This window comes from Quercus lobata, chromosome 10 (genome assembly GCF_001633185.2).
Source record: "Quercus lobata isolate SW786 chromosome 10, ValleyOak3.0 Primary Assembly, whole genome shotgun sequence".
Lineage (NCBI taxonomy): Eukaryota > Viridiplantae > Streptophyta > Magnoliopsida > Fagales > Fagaceae > Quercus > Quercus lobata.
In genome coordinates, this window is record NC_044913.1 from 17,279,790 (window position 1) to 17,291,097 (window position 11,308).

General features: G+C 35.3%; 1 pseudogene; it reads right to left on the reverse strand.

Annotated features, from left to right (window-relative positions):
* Positions 1-821: 821 nt before the first annotated feature.
* LOC115963215 lies at positions 822-3,783 on the reverse strand (annotated as a pseudogene).
* Between the last annotated feature and the right edge of the window lie 7,525 nt (positions 3,784-11,308).

Consider the following 11,308-nt stretch of genomic DNA (forward strand, 5'->3'; position numbering starts at 1 on the left):
TGAATCTCTGATGGCTGATCTCTCTCTCTCCAAATCTTATATTTAACTAAAATAAAATAAAAATCTCTCTCACTGGATCTAGCAGTCAGCAGAGCTCACTAATGGACTGATTTAGGGGCGGGCTACCCGAACTATGATGTTTTATCCAAATTATGGGTTTGCAAGCATTGCTTGAAATTTTGATGGAATTGTTTCATTCCACAGGTCCACTGGAGTGGAAATTTGGGTTCAAGCTGGATCAAGGAGATTGAAGTTCTATCCAAAAAAAAAAAAAAAGGAAATTGAAGTTGAAGTTGATCATGGAAGAAAATGCTTTTTGGTTGAAAGGTTTTTTTTTTTTTTTGATATTTTTTTTTCCCTTTCTTTCTTTGATATGTGACATGATGTAAATGATACAAAATAAGACATTCCCGCTGGTTGGTCCATCTCCAATCTGGACTTTGAAGTGCACTATCCCTTATAAACCAGATTTTTAAGGGCATCATCAATAAATGTCATTTGAGTTACAAAAACTCATAAGCATAATCAATTCAAGGAGTAATTTTAGAAGTATAATAAAAAATGTTGTATTTCCTCGTCTCATATGAATAGTAGATCACACTAATTTATGATGGAACTCACTATTATGTGATAGAAGAAAGTACCACATTACTGTACTCCTAGAGTATTGTATAATTTTTCAATTCAACAATGCAAAATGCATTGTTAGTGTTTGAGATAGTAGATTGTGATTATTCCAACATGACTTTCAAATGAGACTACCATTGACAATACTTTTATTATACACTAATTACAATTTACTGCTTTAGTAGTTACGAAAAAAATTATAAAATTTGATATGTTTCTAATCTTATTGTAACCTATTTAGACTTCTTTGACCTATCTCAAAACCACAATACAATGAGTCTTAGCCCAAAATTTGAACAAAAAGGTACGGTATTAGTAGCTGTGGATACAGTACATAGGTCTAGAGGCAAGATTCCCACAATGGTTTTGTCTCACCACTGTCCTCATTCACTTCTTGAGAAGGTATGGGACATCAAATAGCAACCATATAAAAGAAATTTTATATACTATTCTTACAAAGGAATGCATCATACAAGACCTAGTTGAGAGGTGGATTGCAAAGCTACTGGTTCCCTGCAATAGGGCCGTCCCGACCTTTCTTAATATCATCCCACCCTCTTACCCATGGCTGCCCAGGCGTGGCTTGTGTCTCAGGAGCAGAGTGGCTGTTGAGGTTGTTCATAACCTTGTCATGCAGGGTAGTAAACACCTATAACATTGAATATTTTGAGAGTGAGAATGGGAACTCTCAAGACATAAGAAAAGCAAGGAAAATAGCTAAATTGAACTTTCATCTCTTGATCATAACTCACAGGATTTATTTCAACTGCTTCAGGGGGTTGCTCCTGGGCAATAAGCCACTTCCCTAGAAGATAATTTATTCTCCAATAGAAATCATAAAGTTGTAAGCAGTATAAAGACTGAGAAATACTTCAGTTTATGCTAAATTGGCACTCAACTATAGAACTTGCACACCTCCCCTGTAAAGAAATTTGTAACTTGATCTTTAGCAAAATGAGAATATAAAAAGAATGAGAAACACATCAGTTTAGTCTAAACTCACACTCAACTAATAAAACTTTCATAGCGCTCCTCAATTAGGAAATATGTAACATGATATTTAGAGAAATTAGAACATAAGAGTGAGGATTCAATTCCTTTCCCCTTATAGTAAACCCATCTCACACCAAACATATTGTGATCAAGCAAAAAAGAGACTCGAAGTAACAGTAACACATTGCCTTTTGCAAGTTACAGAGACAACTTTAGGAAAAGTGCTGAACAAGAAAGCTAGTGATCCAAAAACATAATGACTGAGCAACCTGCCGCAATGTCACTTGCCAAAAACCCCATGATCTAAAAAGCAACTGAAATCCTGAATCCCTGGGATCAGTCAAATGCTTTAGATGTTTTCTTTATCACATTTCAGGCCAATTTCAATTAAGTCATGGAAATCTATCTTGACAATCAGCACCATTCACATGTTTTTGACTACCTGTCAGTTATGGGTTTTCAATTAGCTTAGGATTGTGTATCACTATAAGTTTGATCTTGGCTTCATCAGATTCAGATAACTATTAGGATTAACAAAATGCATAGAATTACAGAAAGTCTTCCGAACTGTATCAGAAACTAGAAATATGCAAACTGAAATGCGCATAATTGGTGAAATGGATGGCTCATGAGAAACTCAACATGACTAAATATCATAAAACTAGAGTCTCATCAAATTCCATAGAACAAAACTTTGGCTACTATTTTAGCAAGGAATATTCAATTTATTCATAAAATACACAGGTCAATTTAGACATTGGAAACTGCTGCAAGAATGAGCCTGTCTTCATATGATTGTCTTAAAGGGTTAAATTGGCACAATGGTGTGTGGGGCAAAAGTCTTCAATTGGTAAAGGACCTTAGGTTAAAGGATACAGTCATAAAGATTCTATAATTAGACTGTGCTGTAAGAAAAAGGCCAAATAAAGAGAAATTACCAAGGAAATCAATGTAGTAACATGCATATTTTGCAAACATACAGTTTAAGGTCACAAATTGCAACATTCCACGATACACCCACATCATTGTCACAAATCAATGAGTATGAAATTATTTATCTCGAAGATATATACCCCAAATCCGAAAATTATGGTATCAAAAGAATCGCCTTTCTAAATCGAAGGAGTCCATCAGCGATAATAAATTTTTAAAATGACTAAAACTTCACAGATGTCCTCTAATTTTTTGAGGATACATACAACATATTTTTGCATGAACAACAAATAGGGGCATGCAATCATACAGCAATTGTTAATAAAAGAATAAATAAATAAAATCAATTGAATTATAAATATAAAAGGTCATGACCACCACTTAAAAACACTAGAATAGAAGAGTCGTATAGATTGGCTGTACCAGGTCAGGGACATGAACGAGAGCTTTAATACCATTCTCATCCATGGAATGAATATGCTCCTCCACCCATTTCCCAAGAACCAAATCCAACTCCAAAAACCCTCGTTGTTTGCTCCTATATATCAATCTGCTTCCCACATCCAAGGGAGAAAAGTTTTTAAAAAGAAAATTAAAATTGAGAGACCCCCATCAAAATTAAATTTTGACAAAGAAATCAAAGCCCGAGAGTATGATTATATTAAGACAAAGAAATAAAGGGAAACCTGTTACATAATTGTCTCTTGCTCTCTTCGTTGGAGAGATCAATATCCAGTGATTGGGTATTTGAAGAAAACCCAGAAACCGAACAATATTGAGGCTTGAAAAGGGCCCGAGGGGAAGTGGCAGCAATGGAGCTTCGATTGGAATTGAGTATTTTGCATACACTAATCAGACTTCTTCTCAAGCTCAGCATTTTGCTTTACTATGCAAATTGTTCAGATGGGTTCTTTTTCACTCTACACAAATACAAAACCATGGGGGTGTGACTGTGACCTGTGAGTTACTGTGGACATCGAGAAAGACGGCCATCAGAGAAATTTTATTCAATTAGTCGCTAATCCGTGCAATGCACAAGGTAGTTGAACAAAAGTAACATATGTATTCACTTTGCGCAAAGATACCACACTGGCTAAATCATTTATAACAAATTAAACCCACGAATTTCATAAGATTTGTTATTGTTTCTGACCTCAACTCAAATAAACATCAATTCCATATATTCTGAAGTAATATGTTTGCATATGTGTATGTGGGTCACTGAGTTGTATATTGGGTCATTCTTTTCAGTGGATTTGTGTTTGAAAAACTTTCAGGGAGCTCGTTTTGGAGTAACGAACACATATTTCTATCTCTCTTTTTTTTCATTTTTATTTTTCCACCTTTTCTATTGATATCAGTTTGTGTTTAATATATTGTAGTATTAAATAGTTTTTACTAATGTCCCTTTTACTAATTAAAAAAAAAAATTTGTTGAATTTAAAAATTACTTGATACAAAGCAAAAAGTAGTAGAAAACAATGGACTCAGTGCCAATGCATTATGTCAATACATTTGGTAACTATAAGACATTGTTATTAGCAATAATATTTACTAATGGATATCTCTTGAAACATCCCATTTCATTGGAGTGACTTTCAAGTCTAAACAGTATAAGACAACTGAAGTTCAAAAAAAAAAAAAAAAAATCCAAAATTGCACCTTTCCAGACATTAAGGGCCCGTTTGGTACATATGTTTAAAAACTGAAAATTATTGTTTGAAAATATTTGTGGAAATACGTGTGGGTGAAAAAGTGCATAGAAATGCGTGAAATGCTGTTTAAAAACTAAAAATGGTTGTTTGGAAACACAAACCAAACACCCCCTAAAGTTTGACGAATTTTTTTTCTAAATAACAACAAATATTAAAAAATTTAGTTAGTTGTCACGTTTCAAAACAATGTTGAAAAATAGCATCTCAAGTGTCTAAAACTTGAGTTCCAAGATAAAACTCGAGTTTTTAAGTCTCGATTTGTAAGTGGATTAGATTAAAGTGGGAAAAAATGAAGCTGAAAATCGAGTTTTAAAGACTCGATTTCCATAAATTGAATAAAAACACCGCTATAGGGCTATAAAACGTCACTATAGGGATTAAAAACGCCACTATATGACTCCCTAAACCTGTACTTTAAAAAATTTTGCAGTAAAACGCCGTTATAGGGCTTTAAAACGTCGCTGTAAGGCTTAAAAACGCCACTATAGGTGAAATTTTTTTTCCATGAAACTCGAGTTTCTAAAACTCGAAATGCTACTTTCTTTTATTGTTTTAAACGTTGCCTAACTAACTATATACAATTCTTTTGCACAACTATTTTGCACATTACCTCAAAGTTTGACACATCAAACCAATGATTTTAGTAATTTAGTAAGGGTGCGTTTGAATCGACTTCAAATGAATTTCGGAAATCAATTTCCGGAAAATGGAGCGTTTGGCTGTGACAGAAAATATTATTTTCCGGAAATGGATTTCCTGTTGACCGAAATTTGAAGCCTTGACCACGGAAAATGATTTCTGTCTTCATTTTCACTTCAATTGACTTCCGGAAAAAGAGAGAGAGAGAGAGAGAGAGAGAGAGAGAAGAGAGAGCCCAGATCAGAGAGAGAGAGGGACGATCGCGCCGCTCGTCCGACGATCGCACCACACCGACGAGCGGCGCGGTGCAAGATCGCGATCGTTGATCGAGCGACGCGATCGTCGATCGAGCGACGTGATCGACGAGCACAGACGAGCGCGCTCGTCTCTCGTCGATCGACGAGCGCGATCGACGAGCGCGTTCGTCGATCGCGCTCGTCGATCGATCGCGATCGTTCGTCGATCGACGAGCGCCGCTCGTCGGACGCTCGTCGGACGAGCGTTTCGCCGGATTTGATGTATTTTCTGGTAAACTGATTAAACGAACCAAACACCAAAATTAATTTTCCGTAAAATGAATTTTGTGACAGCCAAACACATGAAAACGTTTTCCTTTCCGGAAAATAGCATTTCCGGAAAATAGCATATTTTCCGGAAAATAGCATTTCCGGAAAATAGCATATTTTCCGGAAATGATTTTACGCGAACCAAACACAGCCTAAAAGACAAACAGTACTATGAAGGCAGGTACTAAAGAGCGCTAAAATATGTAGATTATATGAAAACCAAGAGATCACCACCCAATTCTCAATTCCCCCACAAAATATTATATTGGGGAAAAACAGCACAATTTTATTTTATTTTTTTTATATAGCAAAGGGTAAAACACGGCATAGTTTGTTTTAGGGTACTTTAGTTGGGAGGACAGAAAATAGGAGAGATGATAGAAAAGTGAGAGAATAGAATATAGGCGGAAATCACATTTTCAGGAAATTTTCACTTTGGTCCCTAGATTTTATTTTTACCGCTTTTAGTCCTTATCCTGAAAAACGCTTCCTGTTTTTGTCCTTGTCGTTACGTCAGAGACAAAAAAAATGCACACGTGGCAAACGGTAAAATTAAAAAATATTAAAATAAGAAAAGTGTTATGTCCACAACATTTTTACAACAAATCATGGGTGATTAGTTGTTATTGGTTTAAATTTGAATTTAGCACTGAGATTACTTTTTTAACCCAATAATAACAACTAGTAACAACCTGCCACTTAGGATTTGTCCACATGTCACTACAAGCTCCACGTGGCTTTCCCGCCCTTAGTTCCAATACCTATAAATATCCTAAATTCACAACTATAAAATTCAAAGCAACTCACATTTTCTCTGCATTGTTAAAAAATCAAATACAGCTAAATTTTACACACATAAGGTTTAACTTCTCACTATATACTAACCTAAAATCATTATAAAAAAATTTTAAAAAAAAATTTTGAGTGCTTAAATGGCTTTATTAGAAACGTAAACTCAAAATACAAAAATTACATGATTACAATCTGAGATTCTGAATCACATTATGGTGAAAATATAACATTTTGAACATAGTTTCCAAAAATTTTTTTTTTTTTTTTTAAAGAAAAAAAGAAAAGGAAAAAGGGTTTACCTTTGTGAGAGTAGAATGGAGATCGAAGTTGGTCAAATTGATGGATTGGGTGCCTTCAACGACAATTGGAGACTCAGAATTTCCGTCAAGAAGGTTTAATTGCATGGAGGGCAAGTCCCAGAGATCAGAATCCACATAGGAATCATACTCCTCATCGTTAAACTTGGGCAGGCGTGTCTATTTGACGAGAAGGAATTTGGCGTCGTTTTGTGGTTGCGGATGGTTCTTCAGGATCACCACCAGGTTGTGAATTGCTTCTACCATTGGAGAATTGGAGAGAGAGAGATGGAAAAATGGGATTTATACATTTAAGTGAAGGGTTAGGTGGAGAATAGTAAGTAAATAATGGGGTGGTTGTAACTGTAGTGATATGTGGACATTATTTTAATATTTTTTTAATTTTGCCATTTGTTATGTGTGCATTTTTTGTCTCTAATGTAACGGCAGAGACCAAAAGGGGAAGCATTTTTCAGGATAGGGACTAAAAGCGGTAAAAATAAAATCTAGGGATCAAAGTGGGAATCGTCTGAAAATGTAGGAATGAAAATATAATTTCCGCCTAGAATATATTGTTTGTATAAATTTACTCTTATATCCTTATCACATAATATAAGAATTTTTTTTTTTTTTTGTAATCATTAAATAAATAAAAACTTTTCCATTATATTATATTATATTATGAGATGTGTTTACGTTACACCTAGAGTAACTTTAAAGAGTTATACATTGTTTAAACCATTAGATTTAAGTAAATCCAACAGTTAAAAAAGACCCTCATTATCACAAATATTTTTGTTAGAATCTCATTAATTACCCCCATTTATTACATTCTAAACCTATCTCTAAACCCAACAAAATTTGACGTCTAACTCTCTCTCTCTCTCTCTCTCTACGTTTCTCTTTCTCTTTGTTTGTCTCTCTCTCTCTCTCTCTCTCTCTCTCTCTCTCTCTACATTCTAAACCTATGTTTCTCTCTCTCTATCTCCTCCTCCATTGCTCCTCCACCATTATTCCACCTCCACAGGTTGCCGGGGGAAAAAAAAAAAAAAAAACCAAGCTGAACACTGTTTCTATTTTTATGAGTACTTTGTTTCTATTTTTCTTTTCTTTTATGTTGTGAGTGCTCTATTTTTCTTTTCTTTTCTTTTCTGTTGTGAGTGCTCTATTTTTTTCTTTTCTTTTCTGGTCTAACTCTCTCCAGAATTCTACGTTTCTTTTTTGGTCTGCCATAGAATAATGATGGTTTAAATTGAAGCTAGTGACTACTCAAATGCTAAGTGGCATATAGAAATTTTTTTGGTGATGGTAGCTATTAATATAAAGGTGTAAGAGTGTTTTTTTCTTCAGCACACTGGCCCAAGGATCCTGGGCTAAATAATTGTAGTTTGGTGGACTGGGCTTGGTTCACCGCAGCTAAGAGGCTGTTTAAGAACCAAGTGGTGCACATGACATATTTCCTACAATACACATAAACTAGCAAAACGAGAATATTTGTATTGAATCAACAATGAAAACAGCAAAGGAGTGCAAAGTAATCAGGAAATACACAAAACAATTGTTAGGGATCCTCAAATTAATAAGAAATACTTCATTAGTTTTTCTTAATTATGGTTACAATGCGCTCATTAAGACGTGATATGAGGTTCAAATAAGCTAAAAAATTACAGACTTTGATGGCTATCTAGACCTCTAAGACTTGTAAAATTTGAACCCTTTTGAATCTAAGTATGTGCTATAGTGGCTGTTTCTGGGATACCAGGAGATATTTCATTGTTTTCCCTTGAATTTGACAGAGATCTCTTAATGGTTTCTTGTCGAGATTTTTTTATTGCTCGCTCAAAAAATTCCTTCCTTTTTTGCCGGCTGCTTTCTGCCTTTTTTATAGTGTCATTCTAGGGTCCCGAGGAACTATTAATTCCCCTGTTTTGCTCCCTGGGTACCAGAGCCCGTTTTGTGCCCATCACCCAGAAGGTTGAGCCTTTCCCTATTTCTCATATTTTCCTCCTTTTGGTGCTATTTCTTTGAAAGCCCATGGTTGACTTTCCATTCCGGAGTGCGCTTGTTCCTAATTTCACGTTCCTCAAAACCTCTTACCCCTTATGGTTAAGCTTTTGGCCGTCCTTTCTCTTTGTCATTTTTCCCAAGTGAGCGGAATCCATCTCTGCTGGTTCGAAGGTCTTTGTTGCTACTTCCTCTTTTATAGTTCCTCATTCCGGTTCCTCGAGGTACCGTTCCTTTGCATCATGAGTGGTTACTCTAGGCTCTCTGCTTTTCTTGCTGCATCTCTGGTGTTTGAGAAGGACATATTTGCCCTTCGTTTCTTGTGTTTTTTGGCGTTTCCTTTGAGCTTTCTTAATCCTGTCTTAGCTGTGCTACACGTCTCGGGGATCTCGAGCCTTTGGCAGCCTCTGGGGATCCCGACTCAACTCTTTACACTGGTCTTTCTTCAATCTTTTAATCTGGGTCTTTTTTCTTTTTCTTCCTTCTTTTCTCATAGGCTTTAAGGCTTGTCCCTTTATGGCTTTTGGGCTTCAAGCCTTTTGGGCTTACCACCATTTTTTAATTTCACTTTCTATGGTCCCTTGTGTTATTTCTTTGGGCCTGGGTGTTGTGATTTTTTAGACCTCAACAAAAGGCTACGGGCATGTTTCCTCTGCTTTTGAAAGTACAGAGGAAGAACCTATCTTCCATAATTTTATACCTATTCCAGAGAATCATCAAGAAAGCGTGTTTGAAACCAAAACTCATACTAAATCTGAAGAGGTTTCAATAGAATTGAAGTTGGGTTGTGGTTCTTGCATCACCAAGAAAAGGACAACAAATGAAAACCTAGCCAATTCCTCTCTGCTAGCTACATCTAGTGGAAAGAAAATAATGAAACTTGATGGCCATCAAGTTGAAAAAGGAGAAGGGCCTATTGGTTTTGACCCTTGGGTTATCAAGAAGAGAATTACAGATAGTGAGATCCGAGGTGAAGGCAGGCTTCGTTTACCAGTAGTTGGTGTTAAAGAGCATATTTTGCCAAATTGGGAAAAAGAATGCGTTGACAATATTAAGATTGAGGAATGAGTTGCTGTTACTGTTTGGGATTGTGATACTAAGTCCAAACATCAATTGTTCTTTAATAAGTAGACAGGTACTAATGCAACATACGGCTTCATTGGACAATGGATTGAAGAATTTGTGTCGAGGAGGGGCTTGAAGAAAGATGATGAGATTGGACTTTATTGGGATCAAATCAATTTAAGATTTTGTTTTAGCATTCTCAATCAGGCTTCGAGTGATTAATCCTCATAGGTAGGGGTGTGCAGAAAACCCGCCAACCTGCCAAACTCGAACCGACCCAACCCAACTCACCGGGTTGGGTTGATTTTTAGGGCTTGGTGGGTTGGGTTACAAATTTTTTTTTTTTTTTATAGCGGATTGGGTTGGGTTTGGATCATAAAATTACAAACCCGACCCGACCCACCCATATTTTAATATAAGTTTAAAATATATTATATATTTAATAATTTTTTTTTTTAAAAAAACTAGCTGTAGAGCACTTCCTCGGTTCCTACTATCATGTATAATATAAAATCCTATTATTTCTTTTAATACATATTTAAATATATTATATAATTAATAAATTTTTAAAAAAAAATTTAGGTATATTTTGTTTATAACTGAATTGGGAATTCATGTATATTTTGTTTATAAGTGAATTTGGATACTAGTTCATTTATATTTTGTTTATCAACTCAGTTAGATACTTAAACATATTTTGTTTACAGCTAAGTTGGAATATTAGTTTATATATTAATGTATATTTTGTTTATCAACTCAAGTGGCAAGTGTGATATATTTTTTTCTGCTCAATTTAATAATAATAGTAATAAAAAAAATTGTCCAACCCATGGGTTTAACCCGACCTAACCCAACCCGTGTGGGTTGGGTTGGACTTATGTGATGGGTTGGGTTGGGTTGAATTTTTTTTGACCCACTATGGTGGGTTGAGTAAAAAAATCCCCTCAACTGACCCAACCCGACCTATGCACATCCCTACTCATAGAATTCTTTGGTAACTGTTTAATACCTCTGATGTCGAAGCTTGAAAGATGGTAACTTTTAGTTTAAGCTAATATGTCTTCTTTTTAACCCGTGTAGTAGCTTGTACAACTTGGGGTATTACAAGATAGCTGTATAGGAGAAAATAGAATAGTGGATTGTTTAATTCTTTTTCTTTTCTAAATCAGTTTCCATTCCTTTGTTCTTATCATGTTGGTCATGTTTGGAAGCCGTGGTAGTGTACCTGGTTAATTTTAGAACAACAAAATTAGCCTAATATGGAGCTTTTGTATAGCTTTGATATTATTGTGTACTTTACTCATCTAGTTACTGCTGGATACAATTGAGTAAATTCCTATCTTTGTTTAAAATACAAATTCCATCTCTCTACATACTACTTAATGTTTTGCCCAACAATAAAGCTAGATTTCGTAACAGTTTACAACATCTGAATACTGGTCCAAGAAAAATCTGAAAGTGAATTTGATCAAAATTTTACTGTATTTATTATTACTCGAGGGAAAGTTTGGTTCTCATTCCAATTCAATGTGTTTCTATGCTTTTACTTCTGTATTTTTGGAGGTATCGAATTCTTCAGTTTCAGCTGTTTTCCATAAGAGATGAGTTGCAGCATTTGTTGGAATTGAAATAGAGCGATGGAGGGTATGCGTGCTTTGATGGGGCAAGGGAACAATAG